Below are 12,886 nucleotides of genomic sequence, written 5' to 3'. Positions count from 1 at the left end.
GGGGGGGGGGGGGGGGGGGGGGGGAGGATGTCATTTAGACAGGATGAGTGAGATAGTTTACTTTTTTTCTCCACACTTTCATTGGTGAATAAGTAAATACCCTGTAAATACCCAGTATCCCTCTAGTTTTTTGGCTATAAGTAAATGCTTCACTGTATATTATATTAGAAATTGAAGAAAGTAATTCTAACCCCTTCAACTGATGGTACTAGTGATTTCTGCCTGTTTCTTTTTACTTTTCTATGCTTAGAGAAAAAAACATACCATATTAAAGTACTTTATATACACATTATTATTTATTCACATAGATGCCATTACCCAGTCAGGTAAGGAGTCACCAGCCCAAAGAATAAATCCTGCTGCCTGAGTCCTTCAGTTTTTCACCTTTGCCTCCTTCAGGGCGTACTGCAGAACAGAGAGCTGCTGAGTTGAGCAATCTAATATCTACAGGACAAGAGTTTCATACCTGCTGTTAACAAATAGGATCCCAACTGTGACAGAACCTACCTATCAGCCAACAGAAATAAAGCTGGATCCAATTTTATGATTGAGCCTCTTGTGCCTACTTGAGGGTAGAATAACAGGAGGGCTGAAGCAGGTGATATATTTGTGCTCTGCTTGCAACTGGAAGGGGGTTAGCAGATGCTTTATTTAAAGAAACATTTCCCAGAATCATGATACCAAAAAAGACATATTCCCTGCAGAGATTGTCAGCAGAGTCACTCCATAAAGTGGGTTTTTTTCTCCTCCAAGAAAAAGGATGAATTTTGGTATAATATTTTTATGAGTGTTCAAGGATTATTCTATTTTAATGATTTGGAATAATTGTCTAAAAAACCAAAATAAAACTAATTCAACAAAGAAAAATCAGACTTCAGTGGTTACATGTCTTAAAGGCTACCAGAACACTTGACTTGCCGCAGCCCCCACTGGTATTTATTAAAGATCTCATTGTGTGTTTTTAGTAAGAATAGGCATATTGCTGTATTAATCAAATCCCAATCTGAATAACTGTATTCTTTTTAAAGCCTCTGTACATACTTTGTTGAGTGAATACTCTGCATTATCTGTTCTAAAATGTTACTCTGTTCTATTAAGCAACTGCTTTAGTTCAGCCCTTGATTCACCCATTTCAATAGTGAATGAATGATTATGGATATGCAGCTTGACAGCAGTTGGCTAACTAAATCCAAGATATTATCCAAATTTAAATGCTGGGGTGAGAGTGGGGGTGGGGGGGTGGAGGAATCTGCAAGATCATTAAAGCTCCCATTCAAGCATTTGCATGTATTCCTTTAAATCAGAGATGTTCAACTGTTGGCCTGCAAGGGGTTACAATAAAGCCTATAGGCCACATATGGCCTGTAAGGGGGTAATGTGTGGTTCCTGGGCCTCTGCCTGGCTGCTACTCCCCCACACCCGCCAACTCTCCCCCCTCATCCCCACTATTGCTCTTACTGTTGCTGCTATAGCAGGTGGGGTCTTTGGAGCAGGAGGCCCAGTAGTGTACTGTCCACGTGACAGCACCAACAGATAGACAGCCTATACCAGTAGGGGGAAGGGCTTAAACTTCCCATGTGGTACCACTAGGTTGGGGGGAGAGTCCACAAAATGAATGCAGGGATGGGATTATTCTGTCTGCACAGCCTGTGGCCCCCAACAGCTCAAGTTGGACAGCCCGGCTTGAAATCATCCACTCTGACAGTAGTTAAACAAAAATACCCATATGCTAATATGTATGTTACCATGTCAGCATACTGCAAAAATAAAATTCTATCAAAAGTAATAGGAGTGAAAGAGACATAAAATGTAATCAACCATAAAATGAAATCAACCATTTTATTGATGTGGACAACATAGAGAGGGTCCAGAGGAGGGCCACCCGCATGATCCAGGGACAGCAGGGCAGACCCTACAATGAGAGGCTACGGGACCTGAAACTGTTCAGCCTTCACAAGAGAAGGCTGAGGGGGGACCTGGTGACCATCTATAAACTCACTAGTGGGGACCAGAAGGGTTTGGGGGAGACCTTACACCCCCCGGGATAACAAGGAATAACGGCCACAAGTTGTTGGAGAGTAGGTTTAGATTAGACATCCGTAGGAACTACTTCACAGTTAGGGTGGCTAGGATCTGGAACTAACTTCCAAGGGAAGTGGTGCTGGCTCCTACCCTGGGGGTCTTTAAGAAGCGGCTTGATGCCTACCTGGCTGTGGTCATTTGAGCCCAGTTTTCCTTCTGCCCAGGCAGGGGTCAGACTTGAAGATCTACAAGGTCCCTTGTAACATACAGCTTACTCACAGGGAAGGTCTGCCCATAAATAGGAACCTCATATACCCACAAAGTTTCTAGTCCTGGGTTCTGTGCATGAAAACAACCTGCTTCTTTATGTGATTAGTGAAGTCCTATAATCTGCACCTGGCATGCACATCTGGTTCTGACTAGGATGTCTTCCCAATCAGTAGTAATGCTTCAGGAAGTTTGATGTAATTGCCTTGTTTGGGTGGATCCAAGGGCTATGCCAGGCTTGACAACATTTTAGAGCATGGGTCACTATGCAGTCACCAGTGCAGCCCATGCCATCACCACAGCCACAGCTATGGTGAACTGTTCCCCACCACCGACCCTGCAGTGCTGCCACTGCCACAAGTATAAAGAACTATGAAATGCCAGAGAAGACCCTTGCAACTGAAGCACCACAAAAGGCCCATTGCTCAGTGGGCCAAGAAAAAAGGCTCTGCAGGCCATGGCCCATAGGCTGTCAAACCCTAATCTATGCATTTCCCTTGTTTGGGGGACCTAAACACTAGTATAATTAATAAGAATAAAAGGTAGGGTTTTCTTTTTTTCTTTAAGTTACTATTGAATTGGCGTATCTCAGTCCTAGAGTCCCCAACAGAAGAGTATTTTCACAGCTTTCTAAAAGCAGAGGCCCATTTTAGATGCCTCAAATTGGGCACCCTCCAAAAAAGCGAGCCCCCAAATCTCACTATTCACTCTTCAAAATCTTGTCTAACTAGTTTAATGTTTCCAGCCTATCCAACAAGAGGGGAAAGCAATAGAGCTGTCTGAGAAATGAGTTAAAAAATATTTATTACCATAACTCCCTCAGAAACTTTGTCTTGTTGCTATGGAACGACTCTATCATTTCTATGTTACCAACTTTTTTCACACTTTGCTTTTTTCACTAACAGTTCTCCGTACCACTAAAATAGAGTCTTTTGACTGATTATTCAAGAGTCTCCATAAATTGACTATTTTCAAAAAGAAAAGTTTTTAAGTGAAAAAGTGTATTTCATTTTTTCTGGGTTTTTTTTCTGTAAAGCCAATTTTGTAATTGCTCACACTCCAAACAAATTAATACATTAATTGGTATTAATATGATAACAGAAGCTGGTTAATTTATCATATTTACCCAAATCCAAATTGACTTTGAATTTAAAACACATACCCCCAATAATTAGATTCTATAATATTTCGTATCTGGAATCTAATATCGGAGTCATCCTAAACTCATCCCCCACACAGCTAAACAAGGGAAGCAGCAGCAGGGAAGCAGCCCAGATCACTGCCCTTTGGTCTGTGCTCCCCCACTTGTCCTTGCACCTCTTGTGCCTGTGCCACCTGACACTTGCACCCCACCACAATCCCTATGCCCTTGATGCCTGTGCCCCCCTCAGCCTCTGTCTCTTCCTACAATCTCTGTTCTCCCCACCACTTATAGTCAATCACACCTCTGGCCCCATTCTGGCCCAGGGCACACATTAAATCCAGCCCTGGCTGGGCTATGCACTAGCAGTTACAGCAGCAGCTGGAGCTATGGCCACTGCCACAATGGATGCATGGCTGTACTGGGAATAGATTTACCGTATGCTTTGTGGTTCAGGATAGAAAGGGGCCTAAGTTGTGACTGCTGGTAAGTGCCAGAAAGAAGCAGAGATTGTGGGTGGGGAGGGGGGGGTGAAGGTAGGCAGGATGAAGGATGGGCAGCAGGCATCAGATTGGCAGAGGCTGCAGGGGATAGATGGCTGCTGCAGCTCTGACTGACTCTGAAAAATATCGTGTCATCTATTATGACTTGCATTATGTCTTTATTTTTAATAAAAATATCACAAAGGTGAGGAGAAAGTCAGGGTTAATAATATAGAAAAAGCATAAAAATAAGTATCAAATTATAAAGATTCCCAGGAAAGGAACACAATGTAGGATTAGTATTAATTAGTATGTATGTAAATCAGATATGATATTTCTGTAAAATTTTATTTTACACAGTAAAATAACCTTTTGAATAATAAAAGTGTTTGATTACTGTGTTTCTACTGTCATTGTATTGTAAATGTTGATAACAGAACAAAAAAATTGCAAGGCAAACATTGTGGGCAACATGTAGCAGCCATGGCACAGCATGACATAGGCCTAGGGGGAGATCAATAGAGGGAATGAACATAATTCGTAAACTAGAAAAAGCCATTTGACATCATTCATACAGAGACATTGAGTAGTGAATTCATTAATTATCAGAGAATTATTTGAATAAACATCAACTGAGAGCTATTAATGAAAACTGACATTTGCTAGTATTTTTTCTTGAATTCAGGCTAAGAATGATTGCTCGTTCATATGATAAACTACTTCTTTGATCTATTTTAATGTTTTTACCTGTATAATTTCATGGCTCATACCAAATGCTTTCTTTCCAGCCATACAATAAAGCAAATGTTAATTCTGAAATTTTAATTTAAAATGGCTTGGTTTAATCTTTATTTTAGGAGATTTCATAAAACCCTTAAGACCAGTGAGAGAGACCAGGTTGCAGAGTCCTGAAGAGCTCACAAGCTGTGTAGGCTCTCCTGACCTGGAAAGCCTCTTGGGCCAGCCTGCTTTAAAATTTGGATTACACAATGGAAAGTAGATGAGAATGAGCTTCAGAATTTATAAATGTTTAATCATGTCCATACTTTACTGACTTTACTGTTTTTCCATCAAACATGGAAAAAAGAACAGATAATCATTCTTGCTATGGCTAAGAAATGCTGCTTTTGTGAATAATCTGAGATTTTTTCATTAAAACAAAAATCAAGCATTTTGTATAGATTGGTTATTTTTCCTTACTAAATCACAGAACTGATCTTTTTCTGCCAGCTATTTAATAAGATGACTAAACCAGAACAAAATTTAGCACATTTGTCCTTTATATGGATGCTGTTTTTATGAGTTATTTTTCAAAGGCAGGACCCAGTTTGACAGTTGAACTAGATGTTAAATTTTAGGAACAGCTTGAAGAATTTCTGTGAAAACTTCAGAGAGATGCTCAGTCTTAGTTTCCCACTTATTTCTTTATTCTGTTTTTCATATTTAGCAATGGATGTGAATGTAAGGCTCTTATTGAAGCGGATATGCATATAAAAGGAGATGTAAAACACATAAAGCTATAGAAGTGAAGCTATTATTGGCCTTATACATTCTTCCCCTCCCCATCTTCTCATAATTTTAAAATATGATTTTAATGAGGAAATTGCTTGTCCTGTGAAACATTTCAAAATCATGGAGATTATTTTTTTTCTTTTTGCCAGAAAGATCATAGGATGTAGAGCTGATCAAGGTCGGAGCATCCCTGACTAAACCATCACAATCTAGTGTCTGTCTAACCTGCTTTTGACAACTTCCAAGGACAGAGATTCCATAGGTAGCCTGTTCCAATGCTTGACTATCCTCATAAAGTCAGAAAGTTCCTCTAAATCTCCAACATAAATGTTCTCTGCTGCAGTTTGAGGCCATTCCTTCTAGTCCTGTTCCCTACAGCCATAGAGAAAAGCCCATCTCCATCCTCTCTACCCAAATACCTTCAGGTATTTGAAGTCTGTTATCAAATACCCCCTCAGTATTCTCTTCTCCAGACTAAATAACCTTCTTTCTTTCAGAAGTTTTCAAAAGTCATGCCTCTCAGGTCCCTAGTCAATTTGTTGCTCTATGCTGGACTCTTTCCAGGCTATGTCCTTCTTGAAGTGTAGACTGCTGTATTGGACTTGAAGTGTCCAGTGGAAAACTGGATGTAGTACTCTAGTGAATTTATATTAAAAAAAAAAAACAACTTTACTTATGGCATTATGTGGAAATTAGCAGAGTTTAAAATATATATTACAGAGAAGTTACATGCTAGACCTGGGGCGGGCAACTATTTTTCCTTTCCCTTAAAATATTTTGCAAAACTTACTGAGTTTTGGCAAGCTGTTGAGGGCCACATGAGAAGTCCCACCCCTTGATGGGAGCCCCGCCCCCTGGTTGCCATCTTGGGACTAGAAGTCCCATTCCCTAACTCCCAACCTTTGCCACCAGAAGTCCCTCCCCTTGTCCCCAGAAATACTCCTTTCAGCAATGGGTTTTGTCATCTCAGAACCAGAAAAATACCAAATCATATCTAAAAATCGAACATCTACAACATTCATTAATTTGATTTTAAAATATATTTTTGTCCTGATTTACATGTATTCATGTAGTGTACACAGAAGTGATTGCACAATGGCTTAAAATGAAGTCTTACGCTTGTATATTGTAAGGGGGTGGGGGCATAGGGGTGGGTATAGGTTTGTGGTAGGCTGTGGGTGTGTGGATACGTGGGGTGTGGGAGAGGATGTGGGGGTGTGTGTGTGAGGGTGTGGCAGGGCCGACACAGTTACCGTGCCTCCGGACTTACCAGAAGCACTGACATGAACCCCACTTCAGCTGGCACCAGCACATATGTCAGAAATCAAGGAGCATCTGGCTCCAGTGTGGGCACGTTTTGTTCATGTGTGCCGATGCCGATTCATAAGCCTGGCTCCTCCAAGAAATTTAAAGCCACACCAAGCTAACCACAGCCTGGAACCAGAAGTGGTTTCCCAGCAACAGCTGGAATGTTGGAGGGAGAATACATGCCCTGGAAGGGGCAATTTGTGGCAGCCTTTGCCAGAGCGGTCAACACTAAGGAGTGACTCTGAATGGTCACACAATTCACCTGAGTGAGACTAGTGGGACCTGAGTCACAGTGAATCCAGCTGGAGTTCCACTGGACCTGAAAGACAAGAAAAAAACAAGAGAGTGGTAAAGAAAACTGTGAGTGAAGAGCAGGAGTTGCGGCAGCTGCTTCTCCTGTTTTCCTTATCAATGGATTGCTCTGAGTTGGACTGTGTCTCACAGTAGGGCATGTTATTAAAAGCAAAAGAACCTCTGGTGTTACCAGAGTGGAATAGTGAAGGCCAGAGAAGGCACCTTTAATGTTAAACATCCGTGAACGATCAGATTGGCACTAGGCGGGGTGTAGGGGAGGCAGAGCCCCATATTCACATGCCAAGAGCTGAGACAACCACATACCACTGAATTGGACGTTAACATTCCTTAAAATATTAAGAGTCATCAAAGTTGTGGCAGGCGAGAAATTGTGGTGGTCCTGGTAGTTCTGCCTGAGATCAAGCTGTTGACCCATAAGACGGAAGACAGCTTTGTCCATGTCAGAAAACCTAGGTGAGGAACCAAAGATAGACAAAGAAAGTTAGAGTGGGGTTTGTTGGGGAAGGAGGGCAGCGTGGATAGGTGTGGGAGGGTGTGGAGGGAGTGAGGGAACATGTGGGTTTGTGTGTGGATATGTGGGGTGTGGGTGGGTTTGGAGTTTGTGGGGGGAAGTGGGTAAGGGGGAGGCTGGCTGGGGTATGTGAGGGGGTGTGGGTGTGGAGGTCTTTGTGTATGGTAGTATGAGGGGGGTGGGTGTATGTGTATGGTGGGGTTTGAATGTGGGACTTGCCTTATGAACACACACACACATACACAGACTCTCCCTCCCTCCTTCATTGTGCGCACACACACACACATACACAGGCACACTCTCCTTCCCTCATTGCTCTTTCTGTCTCTCTTTCCCCCTCCCTCATTGCACGGATGCACACACACCCTCCAGCTCCTGGTACCAGCATGGCCCACATGGTCTTGCAGTCCAGCGATGTAGCTGGGATCCACAGGGTGCCAGAGCAGCCAGTGGGTGTACAGGGAAGCAGTGAAAGCTGCTGCAGGCAGAGGCTTCTGGCTGGAGGGGGTGGGGTTGGGGTGGGGTGGGGCTGGGCTGGGCTGGCCTTGCTCCTGGGTCCTGCAGCTGGCTCCCCTTGGGTCCTACTGCTCCTGGCTCCTGTCATCTTTGACAGGCAGCCAGGAGCAGATAAATATTAATTTTCAATTTTTTTTAAGAGGCCCATAGGCCAGATAGAATGTCCTGGTGGGCTTAATCTGGCCCACGGGCTGTATTTTACCCACCCCTGTATTTTGGTAATATATAAAATACATTACATAAAAAATAATAATTGTGGATTCCTTTCATAGAATAAGATAGCAAAGTAGATTATGCCTAAAATAATCATGCCTGGTGCCTTTATATAAACTGTAGCTATAAATATATGGGAAGTCAGATTTTTGTCTACAGAATGCAACTTTGAGTGCATCTTTATCATAATTTTCTCATACTATTACATTGGGTGGGTGTCCAGATCTTGATGAAGATCATTTCAAGCTAAGCATCTAACTCTTTAAAAATTACTCCATTATAATTATTATAATCATTATGAGTACATTATGAATACATTTATTAGTATTATACTGGTGCCTCAGGACCCCAGTCAGAATTAGATTCCTCTGACTAGATACAATAATGTAACAAAAAAGGAAAACCAAAAGGCGACAAGTGATTAACAGTGAAACATCATAAGAAAATTCATGAAGGCCAGTTTATAAAAGAAAACAGAAACATCTGCATAAATGCAGCTGTGCATGCAGGTGTCATAGATATATCCCTGAGAAACTGGCATTATTTATAGCAATGGACAAGCTAAGAGAGTCTATACAAGCCATGAAAAAGTAATAATCATAATCTGTGTCCTTAACTTGGATTTCACTGGCATTATTATTTTAAAATAATTGTATTCCACCCTTAATTTTGGCAGCTAACAATGCAGGGGATTGGGAAGTGCTGCCAAAATTAATTTTTTGGTCTTTATTCATGAGAGCTCATTATTGTCATGGGCACTTGAGTGTATTGCCTTTTTATTTAATTGGAAGAGTGAATCTTATTAAACTGTCAGTTTTATCCAAGTTGAAGAACTTTTTCCAACTATGCTACTCATGATGCTTGATAATTTAGAATGAATGAGGCTGCATCTAGATCTACTTGATCTAGTAATGAAGCCCAAACTAGTACAAAGACATTATAACTGCTCGATTAAATCAGGAGACTCTAATTTAGATTAGAGTAATTAGCATCAATAATCCAATATATTATGCAGTTTATTGGATTAAATATATGCACATTCCATTTTTACAGTAAAAAGACTGAGCCAGAATCTGTTGTTTTAGTAAGCCAATGCTTTTGCACAGAAGACACTCTAATAAGGTTATAATTTTTATGGCAATGAAAATCAGAGCTATTTCTCTATTAATGTGATAGTGGATACTCAATTGCTAGATATAAAAATTAGAAAAAGCCTATGCCTCCATACCTCAGAGGAATCCTATTTGGGAGAAGCAGCTAGGTGCCATCCTCTTTATTTGCAAAACAGCTTCAAATGGACCAGAGAAACTGGTATGTTCTCTTAAAACACTCAAGAATGTAAAAGCTTTGTGGATGCTTTTCTCAAGATACACTCCAGCACATTCTTTAGTTTTGCAAAGGTTTTGAAGAGAAAAATGGACTAAAAGATAAATTAATTCCATTTACCATATTTCACAGTGTATAAATTGAGTTTTAAAGCCCAATTTTGTCTCTGAAAATAAAACCTCAACTTATACACCATACCACCTTCCCCTGCAAGTCATGCTTGGCTCGGCTGGCGCTGCCCAGACAGCACCATTTGCAGGGGATGGGGCCGTGCCAGCCAAGCACCAAGCCCAGTGCCGCTCGCAGGGGACAGGAACAGGGCAGGGCTCAGCACTCAGCTGGTGTGGGCCCATCCCCTGTGAGCAGCTCTGCTTGGGCTGCACCAGCACCGCTTGCAGGGGATGGGGCCACACCAACTGAGCACCAAGCCCAACGCCGCTCACAGGGGATGAGGCCACCCTAGCCAAGAACCGAGCCTGGCCCCATCCCCTGCAAGCGGCACTGCCTGGGTCACAGCAGCCAAGCACCAAGGCCAGTCCCATCCCCTATGAGCAATGCTGCTGAGTGTTGAGCCCAGCCCCATCCCCTGCAAGCAGCATCAGACTCGGTACTCAACAGCACCACTCTCAGCAGGCAGGGCCAGGCTCAGTGCTCAGTTGGCACAGCCTTAAACACTCAGCTACTAGGGCTAAAATATGAAAGGGCTCCTGAGTCTAACAGCCAATAGTCATGGACTGCTTGCATTTCTGGGCCTTAGACACCAATGCACATCCGCAAAGGGCACACAATATACATGCATGGCCAGTACATAGCCTACTGCTCATTCTTAGACTACAGGTGAAGGATGGTGACCTATGTATGTATCCACCCTGCCACAAAATAGAATAACTACCTGAACATCAGTGCCAAAAATGCTACTTAAACAACTGGAAAACTGCCATTTAGTATGCTGCCATTAGAAAGTATTATGCTGGTCTCAATTCACCAAATGTCTCACAACAGACACAGAAAGGGATTGCTTGATCTGGAAATGCTTAATCCCCTTTAAACAAGGGTTAGGTCAAAAAGACAATGACATATATGACTGGGTGAAAAAGAGTGGACCTTAGATTGCCCATCTGTCTGCCAGCTCCTTGAGGAACCATGAATTTTGTAAGATTTTGCCAGGACTACAGACTGGAACACATTACTTGAGAATTGGTCTGGAATAAAAGCATGTAAAATTCAAAAGAATAACTATAAAACACTGTCCTATCCTAACAACAACCAAATGCACAAAACAGGTGCATAGCCTAGACTACAATACTACCAGGTGCATTGCCAAGACTACGAATACTACTACAATAGTGGACATAAAGCTGAATCAGTCAACAGTGTGCTGTTGTTATAAAAATGTCAATAGCATATTTGAATATATTTGACAGAAGGGTTCACAATGCAAGCAATTTTTCCACACTAAATTCAGCACTGGTGATACCTCAACTGCAGTACCATGAGCCGTTTTGAGCACCCCACTTCAAAAACGATGTGATAAATTAGAAAGAGTCTAGGGAAGGGCAACAAAAATAATTAGAGGCCTACAAAACATGACATAGAAGCTAGGTTGAAAGACCAAGGGTTATTTCATTCAGAGAAGGCTCAAGTGGGATTTGAATATTATCTTCAAATATGATGTGTTGCTATGAATTGTTCTGTTTCTATGGGAAATAGAGCAACCGGTAATGCGCTTAAATAGCATCCAGGGAAATACAGGTTAGATATTAAGAAGAACTTAACCTAATGAGATTTTGGAATATCCATTACTGGAACTTTTTATACACAGATTAGCTAAACTCATACCTAGGATGTTCATATAGAGATAATCTTGACTTTAATCAGGGGAGGGGAAAGGTTTACTGGATGACCTCCTAAAGTCAGTGGAGCAACAAGCAGGGTTATGCACCAAGTAAAGCACATGGGAGAGTTGGGGAAGGTGGGTGGGTGGGGTGGGTGCAGAATTTTACCCAGTTTCTGGCTGCTTCTGCTAATATTGCCATGTGCTGTGAGCACCCAGGCTCTTGCTCTTAAAAGCTAGGGACAGAAATTACACACAAACTGGTATGAGTGATCAGATACTGGTTCAGATCTGTAACACAACAGAGCCACTGTAGGAATGTGGTTGCATTTCTGGAATCAAAATGAAGGTCCATTCACTTCCTTATCAGTTAAATGTACACAGCTTAGACTAAACTGAGAAGATTGAATCAATTCAGTCTCAGGCATTTTGGCTGTCTGCTAAAAGCACCAGCAGTGTGTCCATGCACCAGCTGCTGCTGCTGGAAAAGATGCATCATGGGGCTGTTCTTCCTGCCAGGCATCGAGTCCATGGGCATGGGAGACAATTTTGATGCTCCTAAGTTCATAGACACTTACTTTTTTTTTTTTTTTTTTGCTGGTGGGTGCTTGCAGGGGTAAAAAAAAAACCCTAAAACCTGGCACTTTTTGTTATTTCTACCTGGCTCTGCAACACCTGTAAAGATTGGGCACCTTAGTGGGGCTTTTTCAGCACTGCTATCTAATAGCTGATTTAATCAACTTTAGCTAAAAGTGCCAAAAAAAAACCCCCACTGAAGCCCCCAATCTTTACAGACACCGCAGAGTTGGGTTGAAGTCACACGCTGCTTCAACTCCATGGGTGCTGAGCCCCACAATTTTTTTTTCGGTGAGTGCTTGAGCCCTGGAGCACCCATGGAGTTGGCACCTATGCCTAAGTCCACACCTGGGGCTAGTGCCCCTGTCACCCACCACTACTTATGTTACTACATGAGGTCCCTTCAAGACCTATTTTTTTCCAAAATTGTATATAGAATTTAGATTTAATTTTGAATCAGCACCACTCTTTCTCTCATGTAAAATTTCTAAAGGAGAATATTAAAAGGATATCCTCCTCCACCATTTTTTCTTTTTTTTCTTTTTTTGGTTCTTAATGAGAGGTGCCAGATGGCATCCTGAGAGAATGAAATCCTCCAATTATCCATGTAACAGGTACTGTGATGTTATAGCAGTGCAAATTTTGTCATGCTGCTGTATCCCTGAACACTTCATGTTGTTAAATGTTAGTACTTAAAAATGCCGTCTGTTTCATGCAATTACGTTTCTGATATTTTTAGATATGATTTTTTTAATTATGGCATAACAGTGTACAGTTTTAGCTTGGCAACTGGTGCCTCCTGGGTCTGGTGGGGCACCCGGGGTTCTCCTGCGGCCGATCGCTGAGCCGGGGGGGGGGGGGGG

The sequence above is a fragment of the Alligator sinensis genome, unplaced genomic scaffold, assembly GCF_000455745.1.
Source record: "Alligator sinensis unplaced genomic scaffold, ASM45574v1 scaffold454_1, whole genome shotgun sequence".
Lineage (NCBI taxonomy): Eukaryota > Metazoa > Chordata > Crocodylia > Alligatoridae > Alligator > Alligator sinensis.
Note: the sequence above shows the minus strand (reverse complement) of the source record.